Below are 19927 nucleotides of genomic sequence, written 5' to 3' on the forward strand. Positions count from 1 at the left end.
CCAGACAGAGGGTTCTTCTACACCGCCACTCGTGGAGGAGATTGGGGCAGCCGTAGCTGTAGATCGGGGGACGGATCCACTGCCAGCTCCCGCAGTTCCAGTACCTGAGCCTCCAGCTCCACGGCCAGGCACTGAGGATCAGTCTATGAGGGAGGCAGTCCAGTTGCTGACTAGACTTGTGGCAGGGCAGGTTCAGGGGCATGGACTGGGAGGTGACCGGGCAGTCAGGCGTGATAGTTCGAGAGCCCGTGAGTTTTTGACTTGTAACCCTCCAGAGTTCTTCGGAACAAAGCCCGAGGAGGATCCTGAGGAGTTTATTAGGAAGATGCGACGCACTCTAGATTTGATTAATGCTTCCGAGACAGAGTCAGTCGCGTTAGCTTCGTACCGGTTATATGATGTGGCGGCAAACTGGTACGAGTCATGGGGGCTATCCAGGGGGGACGGCGCTCCTCTAGCAGTTTAGGGCGATTTTGCTCAGGCATTTTTTGGACACTTTCTGCCCCCAGAGTTGCGACGAGCCAGATCTGATAGATTCTTATTATTGAGGCAGAAGGGCCGCAGTATCCGGGACTACAGTTTGGAGTTTGATTCCTTGGCCCGATATGCACCTACTGTGGTGGCTACTATGGCTGACCGGATGCACAGATATATTATGGGGCTGGATCGGTATTTTGTTGATAGCTACTTAGTATTGGCTGCTCAGCCCGGTATGGATATTGCCCGTATCCAGGCCCATGCCCAGGGCATGGAGGATCGGGGCAGAGGAGGACACCAGCCTGACAGGGGCAAGGATCGGAGACAGCCCAAGAGGGCCAGGTCATCTGGAGATTTTCGGGGCAGACAGCCCCAACAGCCGCAGCAGCCTAGCAGATTCTCATCTCAGCCGGCGCAGAGCGCGCCTCCCCAGCCTGCAGGTCGCAGATTCGATAGCCCAGGGTATTCAGGAGCAGGCCAGAGCTCCAGGGCTTCAGGTTCGCGGACAGATAGGGGTTCTGGTCAGATGAGGCCACCCAGGGTTCAGTGTTCTTTTTGCGGCAGATACCATACGGGAGAGTGCTACAGAGCCACCGGTGCATGCTTTTCTTGTGGCCGTCAGGGCCATTCTGTGAGAGATTGCCCGTATAAGGGTAGTTCGGGTGGTGCAGCGCAGCCTACCGGATCAGCCGCTGGGTCATCATCTTCGTCAGTGGCTATACGCCCTACGGGGCAGGGTATTTCGGAACCAGCGGGTCGCGGCAGAGGCCGTGGTGGAGCTTCTGGTATTAGCGGTCCTTCGAACCGCATTTATGCTTTGGCCAGCCGCCAGGATCAGGAGGCATCTCCTAATGTCGTCACAGGTACTTTATTGGTCTTCTCTCGATCTGTGTATGCACTAATTGATCCAGGTTCGACTTTATCATATATTTCACCCCTTGTTGCCGGTAAAATTGGTATTATGTCTGAACCTATAGAGCCATTTGAGGTAGCCACACCGATAGGGGATTTTGTTGTAGCGAAACAGGTTTATAAAGACTGTTCTGTGATCGTTTGTGACCGTGACACTAAGGCAGATCTGGTAGAGTTAGATATGACTGAATTTGATGTTATTATGGGTATGGATTGGCTAGCTTCCTGTTACGCTAATGTTGACTGCCAGAATAAGGTAGTTCGCTTCCAGTTTCCCGGGGAGCCAGTTTTAGATTGGGCTGGAAATACAGCATCGCCGAAAGGTAAGTTTATTTCATACCTTAAGGCAAAGAAAATGATTAGAAAGGGTTATATCTATCATCTGGTACGGGTGCAAGACTTGGACGCAGAGACGCCGACACTTCAGTCAGTCCCCGTGGTTAATGAGTTTCCAGATGTTTTCCCCGACGAGCTTCCAGGTCTTCCTCCAGAGCGGGAGATAGATTTCTCTATTGATTTACTCCCAGACACTCAGCCTATCTCTATTCCTCCGTATAGAATGGCGCCTGCAGAATTAAAGGAGTTGAAGGAGCAGCTGAAAGATTTGTTGGATAAGGGCTTCATCAGACCCAGTACTTCGCCTTGGGGAGCCCCGGTATTATTTGTGCGTAAGAAGGACGGGTCGCTGCGTATGTGTATTGATTATCGGCAGCTGAATAAGGTAACTATAAAGAATAAATACCCCCTCCCCAGGATTGATGATTTGTTTGATCAGCTGCAGGGCGCTAAGTGTTTTTCGAAGATAGATCTTCGATCCGGTTACCACCAGGTGCGAGTACGAGAGGCCGATATCCCTAAGACAGCTTTCCGGACCCGATATGGGCATTACGAGTTCAGGGTTATGTCTTTTGGGCTTACTAATGCCCCCGCAGTATTCATGGATTTGATGAACCGGGTATTCAGGCCATTCTTGGATATGTTTGTAATTGTATTCATTGATGATATCCTGGTTTATTCCCGGTCTGAGGCGGAGCACGCAGATCATCTGAGATCGGTATTAGGGGTACTCCGGCATCAGAAATTATATGCGAAATTTTCTAAGTGTGAATTCTGGCTGTCTTCAGTGGCTTTCTTGGGGCATGTTATTGCAGCTGATGGTGTCCGGGTGGACACACAGAAGATTGAGGCCGTGAAGAATTGGCCCAGACCTACGACGCCGACAGAGGTACGCAGTTTCCTGGGGTTAGCAGGCTATTATAGGAGATTTGTGGAGAAGTTTGCTTCGATTTCAGCGCCTTTGACAAGACTGACTCAGAAGGGAGCTAAGTTCCTGTGGTCTGACGCTTGTGAACGGAGCTTCCAGTTGCTGAAGGAGAAGCTGACTACAGCCCCAGTTCTGACTCTTCCAGAGGGACCGGACGGGTATGTTATTTATTGTGACGCTTCTGGCATGGGGTTGGGCTGTGTATTGATGCAGCATGGCAGAGTTATAGCGTATGCTTCCCGGCAGCTCAAGCAGCATGAGAAGAATTATCCTACCCACGATCTGGAGCTCGCAGCGGTAATTCATGCTCGGAAGATATGGAGACACTATTTATATGGCGTTCATGTAGATATCTATACTGATCATAAGAGTCTCCAGTATATTTTCAGGCAGAGAGAGCTTAATTTGCGACAGCGGAGGTGGCTGGAGCTTCTGAAAGATTATGACGTGGATATTTTGTATCATCCGGGTAAGGCTAATGTTGTTGCCGATGCGCTCAGTCGGAAGTCTATGGGCAGTTTGGCCGATTTACAGCCAGACAGGAGAGAGATAGCCCGTGATATTCAGCAGTTGGCTAGTCTCGGGGTTCGTCTGGCCGATTCTGGAGATACACGGATTTCTGTTCGAGGGGTTTCTGAGTCATCCCTCAGGGACGATATTAAGCGGCGTCAATACGAAGATCCTGTCTTAGCTCAGTACAGGGACACAGCCTATGATAAGGAGAGGACTCCGTTCGAGTTTTCACCGGACGGTACTTTGTTATACAGAGGCAGGTTGTGTGTACCTGATATTGCAGGCCGTCGGCAGCAGGTTATGAGCGAGGCACATTATGCTCGCTATTCGGTCCATCCTAGGTCTACGAAGATGTACCATGATCTCCGATGCTTATACTGGTGGGACGGCATGAAGCGGGATATTGCAGAGTTCGTCGCCCAGTGCCCTAATTGTCAGCAAGTCAAGATTGAGCATCAGAAGCCGGGTGGACTGTTGCAGGAGATGGAAATCCCGACTTGGAAGTGGGAGGTTATTAATATGGACTTCATTACAGGTTTGCCTCGCACTCCACGGAAGTATGATTCCATCTGGGTCGTTGTTGATAGGCTGACGAAATCAGCCCATTTTCTTCCCGTCAGGACTACTTATTCCGCCGAGGATTATACCAGGCTCTATATTAGAGAGATTGTGAAGCTTCACGGAGTTCCTATATCTATTATTTCTGACAGAGGCGCCCAGTTTACGGCGCGTTTCTGGAGGTCGTTTCAGGAGGGTCTAGGGACTCAGGTGAGTCTGAGCACAGCCTTTCATCCTCAGAGCGACGGACAGGCCGAGCGCACTATACAGACGCTGGGAGATATGTTGCGGGCCTGCGTTATTGATTTCAGAGGCAGCTGGGATGATCACTTGCCATTGATTGAGTTTGCATATAATAACAGTTACCATTCCAGCATCCAGATGGATCCGTACGAGGCTCTATATGGCAGGAAATGCAGATCGCCGATTGGCTGGTTTGATATTGGCGAGTCAGAGTTGATTGGCCCAGATATGGTCCAACAGGCCGTGGACAAGGTAAAACTTATTCGGGAGCGACTGTTGGCAGCCCAGAGCCGACAGAAGTCATATGCGGATAAACGGCGTCGACCGTTGGAGTTTCAGGTAGGCGATTGGGTATTCCTGAAGGTATCGCCTATGAAAGGCGTGATGCGGTTCGGCAGAAAGGGTAAGCTCAGTCCGCGTTATATTGGGCCTTATCAGATTGTTCGAAAAACTGGAAATGTCGCCTATGAGCTAGATTTGCCATCTGATTTGGAAGCAGTACATCCGGTATTTCATGTCTCTATGCTTCGTAAATGCGTCAGTGACCCTTCTAGAATATTTTCTGCTGATGATATTCAGGTGACGGAGCAACTATCGTACGAGGAGCAGCCCTTATCTATTTTGGATCGTCAGGTAAGGAGGCTTCGGAATAAAGATGTAGCCTCTGTTAAGGTACTGTGGCGGAACGATAATAGGGAGGAAATGACATGGGAGGCCGAAGAGGAAATGAAGAAGAAATATCCTCATTTGTTCTCTATACCCACAGGTAACCTTAAATCCCTGCTTTAATTTATTCCAATATCAATCGTGTGTCATATGTGATGTCTGTAAACATGAACTCACCCAAAGTATTTTCAAACCCTATGAGATTAATTTAACATTCGAGGACGAATGTTCTAAAGGGGGGGGAGGATGTTATATCCCGTATTTTTGAACCTCGGAGCATCTGCTGGGGTGGGGCCCACATACCGAGATTTTTTTTGGAACATCTGAAAAGTCATATGAATCACATATGTAAAGTTAAACACAACTCATGAAGTACCTTTGGACCAAATCAAAGTGGAAACCCTCCAAACGAATATTTTTAAGAAAACGTTTTAGGGTGACCTGACTTTGGGGGGCAAAATCTGTATTGTAAGTTTGGAATTTCGAAAATACCTTGAAATAGAAGTTGTAGATAATTGAATTAGCTTTCCATCCATAGGTCGTGGGTTCCCAGGTGACGTCGGTACAAGGAGATATGAACGTTTTAAGGTCGAAAGGTCAGTGGGCTAGGCCCAACTCGGGACCAACCGAGTTGGCCCAAAAAAATGAAAAAAAAAATTCAGGCCCAAGTGAGGAGCCATTCGGCCATGGTCCATAAAAAGGATCCAAGCCCATGGAATTAAGTCATGTGGTCAATGAATAAAAGACCACTTAATCATCCAAATTCCATAGAACTTTCAAGAGAAAGAATAGGAGGAAAAACAAGAACAAAAAGAGGGCATTTCGGGTTTGGCCATAGAAAAATCACCCCTCAAAATCTTGCCTCTAAAATTATTTTCTTGTTGAATTCCAACTAAATTAAGTGTCCTCTACAACTTGGTGTAATTGTTTTGGAAGAAGGAGCACTTATTTCTTCAAGTTGACAACTTGTTCAAGTGAAGAAGTTTGTAGAAAAAGGTAAGAATCAATTCCTTTTTCTTATGTTATGAAGGTTTGTTTATGTTGTGGTATGTGGAAATGAGTAGAAATTATGGAAATAAGGAAGTTTGCAAAGTGGGTATGTATATATATATATATGTAGCCATGGGTGTATATATGTTGTATACATATATGAGTTGAATTTTATGTTGCATTCTAGTTGTGGTTATGATGGAAATTATATTGGGAATGAAAGTTGAATGAATTTTGGTTGAAGTTGGAATGTAGATGATTATGTCACTTTAGAATAATTTTGTGATATTATGGAAATGAAGTTGTTAAGATGTGAATTATGATTATGGTTGATGAATTTGGAAGTTGGAAACTTGTTATGAAGTTGTATGCCAAAGATTTGATGTTTTGCATAAGTTATGATTTTGGCGGAAGATTGTATATCATGTATATCGAGTGTATATCTTAAGGAAAACGATATGAAATGTTTCTAGAACTATATGGTGATGATCATGATGGTTGTTGAATATGAAATTATTGATCTTAGTTGAAAGTTGGGTTGAATTGAAGATTATGTCAACTTGTGAGAAAAATGACTAGTTGAAGGATATTTGTGTTTTTAATGTTCATTGTTGATATTGTTGTTGTCGTTTGGGTTGTTGTTGATGATTTATAGCCGAGTTGAATTCTCGGGGTGTCATATGTATAGGGGAAGTGCTGCCGAAATTTCGGTAGCCAAATATGCTTAAAGTTGAAATAATGGCATTAATAATTCACAATTGGTAAACTTGACCAATTGCGGTTTTTCGACGAAACGGGAAGTGAGTTTGGAAAGGCTTAAGGAGCGCGAAAGGTATGTAAAGCAACCCCAATTCTTCCCTTGGCATGCCCCTAGTGTGTTAGGGTCGGATCCGGGCCTCGAAGGACCTCTTGGCCCTCGGAATCCGCAAGACAAAATTTCAGTTTTTCCTTCAGTAGAATTGAACCATTTTGATACGCTTTTTCTGAAATTATGCAATTTTGCTCTAAATTATTCAGAAAGTCATAGAATGTTTGTATAACCTTTTTAGGTGATACTATATGCTTAGAGGGCACAATTTGAGCCCACCGCCTTGTTTGTCCCAAGGCGGGCCCGCTATTTACGGTTTTGCCCCTAATGTGTTAAAGCTTCCTTTTTAAGCGATTTTTGAAAGAAATGTTTTAATTACCCTACTAATCGCTTAACGAATATTATTTTAAATATTCTGTTAAATATTATAAATTATTTTGACACTCGGAATGACTTCGGGAAAGTTATACTTCTGTAATTTATTATGATATCCGAAATACATTTATTATGATTCCGTCCGACCCCATTGGATTTGTTTGTCTTCGATACGCTTCATCGAGTCTTTGAAAACATTTATTATATTTTTAAATTGCATTAGTCTCTCACTACTCCACTCGTGGATGTCCCAATGTTTCCCACACTGAGCCCGGGCCAGGATATGTTGTCAAGCGTAATTCTCTGCATTGTTCGCCGCGTCCCGGTGTGAGGGGGCAGGTATACGCGTACATGGGTCTGTGGAGTATGATGTGCCATGTCCGCCTATTCTGATCTGATCTGTATGGCCATTTTGATATGACATTATATGATACGGGGCCACGCCCCTTTTTCTGATTCCTCTGTATAGTGGCACCAGCGTCGGGAGGGTGGCCACATTCTGTCTGCCGAGTCCCGTGTCAGGGACCGGATATGATATGATATGACATATGTTTCTGTACGCATTCTGTCTGTTTTGGAAATATGCATTTGACACTCTGGATTCTGTACTCATTTTCTGTAACCATTATGATTTGACTTCTGTGATTCCGCTTTACATATTCAGTACATATTTCGTACTGACCCCCTTTCTTCGGGGGCTGCGTTTTCATGCCGCGCAGGTACTGACGACAGGTTCGCTGATCCACACGTTTAGGATCCTATTTCTGCTATTTGGGGCGCTCTCTTCTACAGAGCCCATCTTTTGGTACAGTCTGTCACTGCTATCTGGATATGTACTTTGTTCAGGGTATGACGGGGCCCTGTCCCATCTTATGATTATGATATGTTCTGTAGAGGTCTGTGGATACATCTGTGTGGGTTCTGTACATATGTTTGGGATATTCTGTTCTGTGATGGCCTTATCGGCCTATGTGTGCCAAGTCTGCTTTTCTGCTAAGTTCTGTAGCGACCACTAATATTATTATTATATTATTATTCTGTTAATATGCTAATTTGGGGTATCGGGTACGTATAGGTGCCCAGCTCGGGCACTGGTCGCGGCCCACGGGGTTGGGTCGTGACAATACATACATACATACATATGTATTCACATACATTTACTATACATGCATAGGTCATATTCGTACCCGGCCCTTTCGGGACTTGGGGTTATCCTTACACGGCCCTTTCGGGACTCATTGTTATCCGTACAAGGCCCTTTCGGGACTCGTTGTCATACCCCACTGATCAGTGGGAGTGCAATGCATACATACATACATATACATAAAAATATATAAATGAAACAACATCATTATTAGCATTATCATTATCACTATATCCTTCCTTGGAAGATCAACTATCTTAAAGTGAAGTCGACGATGTCATGGGAGTCTCGAGAATCATGAACTTAGATAGCATTGAAAATAGAATCATTATTTTCGCTATATCTCACCTCGAAGGAACGAGTAACATAAGGTGAGACCATCAACAATAAGTAGGATCAAGGGATTAATGGAATGGCTCAATAATCTCATAATGCTCTCAAATCATAGCTTCGGAATTTCTAGAATAGAATCATCATCATCGTCACAATCATTATAGAAAATTTTTCATTTAACATCATAAGATCTTTGGAAATCTTGAATTATTACTTTTGGGAATAAGAACGACATAGAAATATAGACGGAATCCTAGCTTAAGAATCATGCCTTTGAAAGAAAGGGACTAGCCTTAACATACCTTGCGGTCGCCTTAGTCGTTCAACGTTTATTCTTCCAAGATCGCAACTCTACACATAAACAATCCATACTATCATTAGGCTCAATATCATACACTTGTCTCAAGCATTCAAATGAAATCTTTTTAGAATCTGCCGAAATTCGGGCAGCATCTCCCCAGTTTATATGCCTAGCCCGAAATCATAATCCAGCAACCAACAACAATAACAACAATACGAACATCAACTACAATATTATCAATACCAATATATTCTATAAAATATCCCACACGACATTTGTCCAATTTTTCCACCAACAAATCCACTATACAATTATTTAACAACTCTACTTCCGTAAATAAACTTATATCCATATCAATAAGGAGAGATTCTTACCTTATTATCGCTAGTACCGCAATATCTCCAATATTTGGCTTGAATTCCAATCAAGGTTCACTGCAATACGATAGCATAATCGCAACTACGCGTTAAAATCCAGTGGACGGAAGTTGGGAAAATTTTCTAGAAAATTTTGGAAATATTTGGAGTATTTTTTTGCTGCTGAAAAATGAGGGGTAAAACCCCCTTTATAAAGTTCTAAAGTTTGTGGTACTGTAGCAGTACTGTAGCAGCGCGGCTACTGTAGCATGTATTTCCTCTCTGTCAGCCTAACTTGTAATGTCCATAATTCCCTACTCCGATATCATATCGACGCGCGGTTTGTTGCGTTGGAAACTAGACTCGACAAACTTCATTTTAGGATTTAGTTTTGCTCCAAAACTCATACTATAAGATATTCTTCCTCTAAGTCAGACTAAAGTCGCCGTTCATGTTTTTCCAAAGTTCCAACAATTTAATTCTTTTGCTTCACTTGCCCTCCAATCCTTCCATAGCTTACAATATGAACGTAAACCGTCATAACCATAGGATTAGCTCGCATAATATCATATATCCTTGAAGAAACTCTAGTATGCACACTTAAAAGCTTCAATGCTTATAAATCTCGACGTACGAACACTTATAAATCTTGAAATAATTGATCATTTACCTATTCATATGCATGAAAGTGTTGTGGGAAGTGACTTGTCTTTATGAGAGTGGAATTGCATGCTCTGAATCTTCGTTGTTCATAGATTATTCTCTCTTAAAAGGAAGGTTCTTCGTTGTTCATAGAATCTTCGATGATAACATGACTAGTGAGGGTGATATGCATAGTGGTTGGTATTGCAATGATGAGCATGTAGCCACCTTTGAAGGATATAATGTGTTTTGTTATCCACTATGGGATGATGATACTCTTCGCTACGATAGAGATCTTCCTTTGAGGAATTGTGATCAACTTATTGGGAGGGAAAGTGTTGCAAAGGAGGTGATTCTTGTCTAGAAATTGCTAATTCTTCCTTTCATGTTCAACTTCGTAGTAGCCCATTGGATAATCTTGTCCTTAAACCATATGGTGAGGTTACATTGGAGAGTGATATTGATGAGGAAGTTTTTTACGTGATACCTTTCTCTACTACTTCTTTGCATATGATGACATTCTTGAGCCCACGGAGAGTGCATCTTATGTGGGAGAAGGCTCTTATGATCTAGCTGAATGTGTTTTTGACCATACTAGGTGGATGTTCTTCCCATTTGATCTGGGTGACACGTTGTGTGATTTGAGAGCACTATCTTGGGAGATTCCTTGTTTGAAAAATGAGAGTGTCCTTGTTTGGACATTGTGCTACATGTCAAATAGAACCAATGTCGAGTTGCATACTTTGTATTTTGAATCCATTGTTTTTATTACTCTATCATTAGGTCATGAACCTTGGAGGATCAAATTCTTGATACCTCATATGTGCAAATGTCAGTAATGATTGTCATAGATGTGTGGTTGTATATTACACCTCGGAAATTTCCCCGTGAACGTACAACTAATAGACTAGCGAAGGATACGGGTATATGGTGTTTTAATGAGAAGGGAATGACGTCTGACGACCCTAAGTAAGATTTCAAAGGCAATGGGAACAAGAGATAGGTTATGCTCCACAATTACTAATTATAGGTTTTGAAGACTTGAAAGTTACAGATTTGCACTTTGGCCCAGTTGATCGTAAAATGAAAATACGGACCGTAAAGTAGTATATGGCCCGTAAACCACTATGTCGTATTCCAACTCACAAAACTTTAACTTTCTGTCAAATGTTTAAATGGTTAAATACGACTTGGAATACGGATCGTAAGTTGAAATACGGCCCGTAAACTGCGATCGTAAATCACCATGATCCTCAGCATACCTTTCTGGTTTTGACATGCTTAAATACAACCACGATATAAGGCCAGTAAACTAGAATACAGACCGTAAACTGGGTTTACGACCACTGTGCACTTCAGTCACTGTTCATTCTGGATTAGATTTTAAGTCATTAAAAGGAGACCTAAGCTCATTCAATTCATTTCACGTCCACGATATTTCTCTCTAGAATACTCTCTACTCTTCAACTATAAGAATTCAAAGGAAATTAGTGATCAACTACATGAAACCCACGAAATCAAGTGAAAGAATCACACTAAAGATCATCATTCTCAAGAAAACCCAAAAGAAGTGAAGTAGGGTTTTGGTGCCAAAGGAGTAATTCCATTCAAGGCTTGTTCAACCATCATCTAAGGTAAGTTTCATGACTAAACCATGTTGTTTAAGGTATTGGAAGGTTAAGATACTTGAATTGTAGAAAGACATAGGAAATGGGTCATTAATGAGTGAATAGTATCATGGTTGGATGGTAGTTGGGTTAAACCATGAGTGTTGGTGTGTTGTGATTATGAATGCGTTATAAATGACATTTAGACCATGAAATAAGTATTATATACGAGGAAACGCGATAGTAAGCTATAACCATAAATGTGGAGAAATTGAAGAGAAATGGTGGATTGTGGTTAATGTATATAAATGATGATTGTTGATTGCGATATTGTGAATGTTGTTGTGAGCTTGTGGGAGTTGATATAGCATATGGGAAAGGTAGTATAAACCAAGTAAGTGCCGCCCAATTTTCCCTAGAATTAGTAGCGCGTTCTTATAGTTGATTAACTATAGCAAATGTGAATTCTCTTTTGAAGGTAGAAACGTGATATCGAAGGAGAACAAGCGAACGATAGCTTAGTTTAATGTCAAAGGTATGTGAGGCTAGCCCTTTCCTTCTAATGCCATAAATCTTCTAGCATGATTTTCCTTCCTCCTCATGAGTTCCTATATTCCAGAAATCTAAGAGCCTATGTCTATGAATAGCTATATAAGATAGAAGATATGACATGATGATTCTATAATGTTAAAGATGTTATTTATTTCTTACACTCACCTTATATGCTAATCCCTTCAAGGTGAGGCAGAATGTCAATGATTACTCCATAATGAAATCGGGGGATCACGACCTTACGTCACCCCGATCGAGTAAAGTTGTCCATAAGCCTTATGCATGTATTATGATAAGTATGTTACGATAAGCATATTATGATGAGCATGTATGATGATGATATAACACCGCTCCTAGTTGGCTGAGAAGTCACCGCTAAGGCAGGCAGCTATACGATACACCATGGCCAAATGGCATGGGCAGACACCACTAGTGGGCGACATGAGATGTTACCCCGGACGCGGGAGGCCTGGACGCAGGCTAATGCTATGATTATCGCACCGATCCGATATGGACGGGCAACTTATACATTATTACACCGTACCTATATAGGCGGGCAACTTATATACTTATGCACACATACCCTGATGATGACTATGAGTAAGCCAGCATGCATTATTTCTTTTACACTTAATAGTCAGATACAGTTATTCCATATTGATACTTCTTGTATATCATTGCCTTATTTCCTTGTTTATGCCTCTCATACTCAGTACAATATTCGTACTGACGTCTGCTTTCTTTGGACGCTGTGATCATGCCCACAGGTAGACAGGGAGGAGAACTCAATCCAGACCAGCAGTAGCTGTCAGCTGATAGAAAGCACTCCTTTATTCGGAGGTGCTTATGATGATCCTTTTGTGTATATTCATGTATATGTAATTTTGGGCATGACGGGGTCTTGTCCCGTTCTTATGTGTAGCACTCCAGTAGAGGCTCGTAGATGCGCAGCGTGGGTTAGATGTTTTCACGATTTATTTCTATGTATGTATATATTATTTTGATAGCCGAGAGGCTTATGCATATAAAAGTATTTTTATGTTCTTGAATGAAAGATGACTTTTCCTACGATTTGAATATAAATTGATAAAAGAGCAGTAAATGAGTAAGGTGAGTAGTAGGACGAGTGGTGCTCGGTGGTTAGCCCCGGCCATCGCGGCCCCTAGCTGGGTCGTGACATTGTACCACAAGTTTGTCCATCCTTGGCATGAATATGTGATTGTTGCTTTGTGTGCTAACCCTCAATCCTTGAGGAGTATGTTTTTGTATGCCTTCCCTTGAGTTTGCTAGGTTCGGATTCGAGGACGAATCCTATTGAAGAAAGGGAGGATGATATGATCCTACTTGGCACACTGCACTTGAAGACATCCACCCAAGGCCAAGTCATGGAACTTCAAACTCTACAAGCGATGTGGGTGCCAAGGATGGCATGGAAGGCCTTTGGAGGCACCTACAAGCCACACAAGATGGCTTATGACGTATGGAAGGTAGCTTGGGCAAGGCTTGGGCAAGAAAGAAAGCCAACAATCAAAAGTGGCTAGATGTGCAAAGGGGTGGAAATGCAAAAGTGGCCAAACATGCAAAGAAGGGACATGCATGCAAATGGTTGCAATTGCAAGCTTTGAGTATTCGATGATAGCTATTTGTGCAAAGGAGAGACATTTCGGATTCCAAGCCAACATCCAACTAGCCAAACAAGGCCCTTGCCTCATTAAGGGCAAATATGTAATAGCTAGCTTTCTTCTATTTTCTAGGAGTATAAGTATTAGATTTAGCCCTCATTTACACTTAGATTATGATGAATTGAGAATACTCCTTTGGAGAGATAGATTGTTTATCTAGGATTAACTTTAGATTAGTAATAGTTAATTGTGGATTTCATTGTTGGTTTTGAACTGATTTCCATTGATTTCATGAAGGGTTGTTCATTTATGGATTCAATTGAATTTCCCTTGCCTTGATTTCAAATAGTATAGGTTCTTTGAATTGAATCAAATAGAGAGGGTCTAGGTTTTATATACTTAGGTTTGCTCATAGGTTTATTATTCATTGGGTCTTGCTTTTATCCTCTATTTCTCATCCCCTTTTCTTCAATTCTCATCCCCAATTTCTTGTTTATCCTTAATTTCGCATTTAGTGTTGAATTGGTGTTTTTCCCCAATTCAAATCGTATCATACAAATCCCGGATTAGTCATTATTTTGCTTGCATGCCAACACTTAGATGCTAATTCCCGAATCAGTCCAAAGTTGCAGAAATTCGGGCAACATTTCCTCTGTTTATACTCCAATCCCAAGACTATAACAGCAACAACCCAACACCAACAATCAACATCCAACTCCATATTTGTGCTAACACGTCCACAATATTCGTAATAATTCATCAACAATGCCCAATATAGGGTTGTATCTTATTTTCATCAATTAGACTTAATATGAGTTAAATCTACCGGAATTTACTATGATTTAGCTTTGATTATGTGTAGATAGAATGGAATTTACCTTAATATAGCCTTGCATGTGCGCAACACCACCCGTGTTGATGTCTCCACCACTATCCACGGTAATACGACAATGAAAAGCAAGAATTAGAAGGTAAGCCGTCATTTTCGAGCCAAACTTGATGTGGGAAACCTCTAATTTCACTTATGGTTGGTATATGGACTTGGGGTTAAGGTTACGGAGTGTTCTAAAGAAGTTTGGGTGAAGGAAAGAGGTGAAAATGATGAAAAAACCGAGGTTTGGGGTTATTTATAGGGCTGTTAGTCGGGTCACTTAGTGGGCCTTTAAGTGGGCTTTTAGAATTTTCACGCAGGCTCACGGGCTTCTGGCAGTCCGTTTAAGATGCCCATGACACCCTACTTCGATGTCGTATCGACGAACGGTTTTTTGCATTAGAAACTAGACTCGATGAACTTAAATTTGGATAGCTTATTGACTCCATAACTGTCACACCCTAACCTTATTAGGGTGTGATGGGCACTCGACCCCACATACAGAGCCGAGCGAACCCGCAGACCCTGATTACACACCTAATGTTTTTTTTTTTTAATTCTGAAAGTCAATTACAAATAAAATACATGTTGAGCTTTCAAAATTTTCTGCTTACTATTTCCAGAATTTAACAAATCTGTAATTATATGAAATTTACTACATAACACAAAATGACATATCGGCTGATGGAGCCGCTTACAGACTGACTATCATTACCCACGACACTGTCTGCAAAGTCTCTAATACTGATCAGACATCACAGCATACATACTCTGATTCGGCAGCACTCCTGGAGGAAATGGAGCCCGCCAATCTACTGGATCATCTTCAGCTAATCTCGTCTATCCACTTGTGGGTACCTGCGCGGCATGAAACGCAACCCCCGAAGAAGAGGGGGTCAGTACGGAATATGTACTGAGTATGTAACGCATGAGTACAGAAAACGAAACCATGACTGAGACAGATAGAACAACATACAAATAGCCTATCCAGAATACCAAACACTTATTATTATTATTTTTTTTTTCCAGACACGAATCATACTTACTCATCTCGTATGCCAGACGGATTACAGAACGTACAAATTACTCAAATGAAGTCATATTAGCAAACGGGATACAGAATATACGGAAGGTCAGAATGCTTACTCTCCAACACAAGTCATGCATATCGGAATCGGATATCATATCACATACGCGGTAACCCCGGGGACATATACCACGCCGGGACGAATACCATATCATACATACGGTAACCTCGAGGACAAATATCACGCCGAGGGACCGGTTACATCCTATCATATACATGATAACCTTGGGGACAGATAACACGTCGAGGAACCGGTGAACAATACCAAGGGATGCGCACGATAACGTAGGAATGTGGTAGCCACTCCTACCCTTGGCGCCACAACACATCATATTTCAGAAAATTTGCTCCGATCTCCGTCACACATCATAACATAACCACGATACCCGGGGGCGGACAGATAACACGGCACCCCGAGCCCGGACACATCATACTTCATAATATATCCTCGGTAACCGGGGACGGACATATAACATAGTACCCCAGAACCGGACACATCATACTTCGGAATTCATATATGGAACCCGGCCCTTAACAGAGGACTCGGCGAACCATCCGCACGATATATATATATCGGCCCGGGATCCGGTGAAAGGGATCATAGCACATGCATAAGCAGAGTAGTGAGCAACTAAATGCACATAAATCGAGACTCGATAGAATGATCGAACGTGCCATCAGAATAATCATAGCAGGTTACCCATATCAGAATGCTTATATTAAAATACTTATGTCGGGGTACTCATATCAGAATACTTATGTCAGAATGCTTAGGTCGGAATACTTATATCAAAATACTTATATCAGAGTAGTTATAACAGAATACGTATGTCAGGATTCTCATATCCAAAATACTTATATCCAAATACTTCTATCAAAATGTTTACGTCAAATTTCTTGTATCGGAGTACTTACGTCAACATACTTTTGTCAAAATATCCATATCGAAAATACTTGTATCCAATGCCTATATAGGAATACTCATATCAGAATTTCCAGATACTTATATCAGAGAGTACATACAGTTCATAACAAATCCAGAACAATAGCCCAAGTTTCTCTTAATTACTATGCGGAAATGAGTCCAATAGAGCAATACAAATGGGGTTCGGGAATTATGGGCTCACCTCGGATTAAGTCGAGGTGGCGTATATAAACTATGAACATTTAGCCTTATAGAGTCATTCATGAAGGTTTCAGGGCAATCCGGTTTCATTTGTAGAAGTTACGGATGTTCAAACTATGTTTCCATCAAAGCATAAGGTTCTTAGTTCAATTTCAATGAATGAATAGGGGTCCAAATCAAGCTCGGATTTCTAGGAATAGAGTTTCCCTCGAGGCTCGTATCATAGCCTATTACAACTAGGACATGCCAAAAGAAAGGAAGGGTAAGCCTTAAATACCTGTGCTGCGACCAACTAGTTACGCTTGTGCATCCAACTTGTTTGTCTACATGCAAGAAAGTTCATCCCTTCATCAGTTCCATTATCATATACTTGTTTTAACCTTTCAAACACATTCACTTATATTCTGCCGGAATTTCGACAGCACCTCCCCTGTAAATATACCAACCCCGAGAATATGGCTCGGCTCCAAATCAACAACAACAACAATAGCAACAATACTAACAACCATAACAATAGTCGTTAGGAGTCAATTGAACGTATTTTAACATTGATTACTCCTACACAATTCAACAACATAACCTCATATTCAATTCAACTACTTACATTCAAACCAACATCAACGTTTATACATTCAATTACTAATCTGAAACCGTTCAGAACAATATTCAAAACCCTTTAAACAATTCACACAATATTTCAAACAGCCCAACCAACACTCCAACTTACCTGAATTCATCCCCCAAACCCGAGAACAACACCAAACACGTCTTTTCCTTCCAAATTCACACATTATGTCACAATACATACATTTACAACTTCATTTCATATATTGAAGAAACCATATCAAGACTACATTTCCTTCCAATTCGGCCCATACGATTATGATCTCAACTCGGATTATTAAAACTTCATTTTCCATCATGAAACTCACAACGACGACAACCAAAATACTACATCACATTAGTCCACCATGCCTACACTAAATCAGCCCATTTTCGGCCATCACCATAACACACACATTCCATGATTTTCATCCATTTTCTATACATTACAACACCACATAATTACGCTACATACACTTAATTCATTATTCCAACACATTGCACACAACACACGACCAAACAATACTTCACACGGCTCAACTTGAACATGCAATATTTCATGAATTTCCATTTTTTTCTACACACTACAACACATTACAACAACAACCAATACATCATATAATTTTAATCCATTCTTCCATACATAACTCTTCATACATACGGCCTCAACTCCAACTTGTTTTCTATCATGAATTTCTTCCATTTTAGCATACTACAACACATGTAAACCCTTCATAACACATAAAACAAGATTAAAACTCACCTTTCTTCTTCAACTTCTCAACTTGCCTCGAATGCGGAAACGACGAAACGGATGACTTATCTCTCGAAATAATTATACCACGTCGTAGAGGACCCTTGAATTAGTGGGTATACCATGAGAAAATAATTTTTAGAACAAGATTTCTCATGGCCAATTTTTCCATGTTGTGGCCGAAACCTCTCCTTGTTTTTTTCTTTTTTTTGTTCTTGTTCTTGTTTTGTCTTGGATTGGAAGATAACACACACACATATATATATATATATATATTTTCCAAGCATGTGAGGGGCACATGCCCCTCTCTAGAAAGCTCTCCATTTTTCTTGATTTTTCTTTCTTTGTTTTATTTGGTCAAAGAAGACCAAATGTTTTTCTTAGTACACTTTAGCCCCCAAAGCAATGTGGGCATATACTTATGCCACTCAACCATCATGGAAATTTCATGAACTTTCGAGACTTTGCAAAATTCCCATTTTGCCCTTATCCTTTCCGCAATATTTCCATAAGCCATTTTACGAATTTCCTTTTTCGCCCTTGGTCTTCCTCAATATTTCCATACTAACAATATTCATAAATAATATTTTCAACAACTCGTATATTAAAATAATTTTTGAAACGTAGTCTTGTTCTTGACTTCTCCCAATTACCTTGAATTTTCCGAACGTACGAAATACGGGCTATAACATCCTCCCCCCCTTTGGAACATTCGTCCTCGAATGTTCAACTGACCTTATGGGGCCTCATGGCATTTCGGGAGGGGGTTTCTTTTTATAGTTGCCCGTTCTCTCCATGCCCATTAAATATAGTCGAGCCTTTTCGTCCTCATATGGGTCCTTATTCTGTGTCATGGGTTTTCTAATCTGCTGGGCCGACATATTATCCTTGTCTTTATCAGGTCACCACTTTCTAGCTCTATGCATAACGTATCGAAACTTCTCAGCTCAAGTTTTCCCCCCCTTTTACTTCCTACTTATATCATTGTTTTGTCCACCTTTTCATACTCTTCCGCCCACAACTCTTCCTTTTACTTGCTTGGTCCACCTACCCGTGATTCTTCCTTAATTGCGCTTTTGTGCTATAACTGTACATCCATATTTCTCCAGCGTCCCGCCATTCTTGTCCTCAACATAGAATCCTTACTCTCCTTATCCTTACTTATAAATCATCATAACTACATACTTGTTCTCCTATGAATCTCTCATCTTAACATTGTTGCACACCTAAGCATTCCTTTATCCTCACTTCCCCATATTGGTTCCCGAACCTCCTTCCGATATTCCGACCTCTCTGTTTCCTCTCTACTCACTCCCCTCCTTCTTCACACACCATTATACTGGAACTTCCAACCTCGCCTTGTGGTAACATAATAACATCTTGCCTCGCCACACTTGTACCATTTACTCTTGTCGTCCCTCGAACTTCGATACCCTTACGCGATCAATGTCTAACCATCGCTCCGGTTGCTAGGGTACACACGCCATCGATGTCATCATATATGGAATATCCCATACATTCACATATACTTATATATTTCTACTACCAACTAACCCACAAAATATCTCCGAACGCTGTTCAAGTCTATCTTGATTCCCGAGCTGTGACATACTCTTTTGCCTCTTCACCGAGCTAGTCTACCTCGTTTTATGCGCCTTCTTATGGTCTCGAACCACCCCATACACCATAGTCTCACTCAGGTTACCCTAGTTTTCCATTTGTTCCCTTAAATTTTAATTTTTGCAAAATTTTCCTAATTACTTCCCAGGGGGGTCACCCATCCTGAAATTGCTCCCACTTGAGCACGCTTAACCTCGAGTCTTTAGTGGAATCCGATGCCTTAATGCTGATATTTTCGGATCCACTTTCTCGCATGACCTTTACTACATGATTCGGGACTAATCGAGGTCTTACAGATCCCGGGACACCCTCGTAATACGTCTTTTCTTCCATAATTACCATTTTACCCCTTTCGACCCTCGGTGCTCACCTTCCACTTTCTTACATAACTATCTCTCATTCTGGGTTCCCAGACTCCTGCTGATAACAGATACACCTTCGTTGTCACTGTTTTATGGATGCCCCGATATCAGTCCGTTCGAACTTCTTACTCACCGCTTTTA

The sequence above is a fragment of the Lycium barbarum genome, chromosome 3 (genome assembly GCF_019175385.1).
Source record: "Lycium barbarum isolate Lr01 chromosome 3, ASM1917538v2, whole genome shotgun sequence".
Taxonomy (NCBI): Eukaryota; Viridiplantae; Streptophyta; class Magnoliopsida; order Solanales; family Solanaceae; genus Lycium; species Lycium barbarum.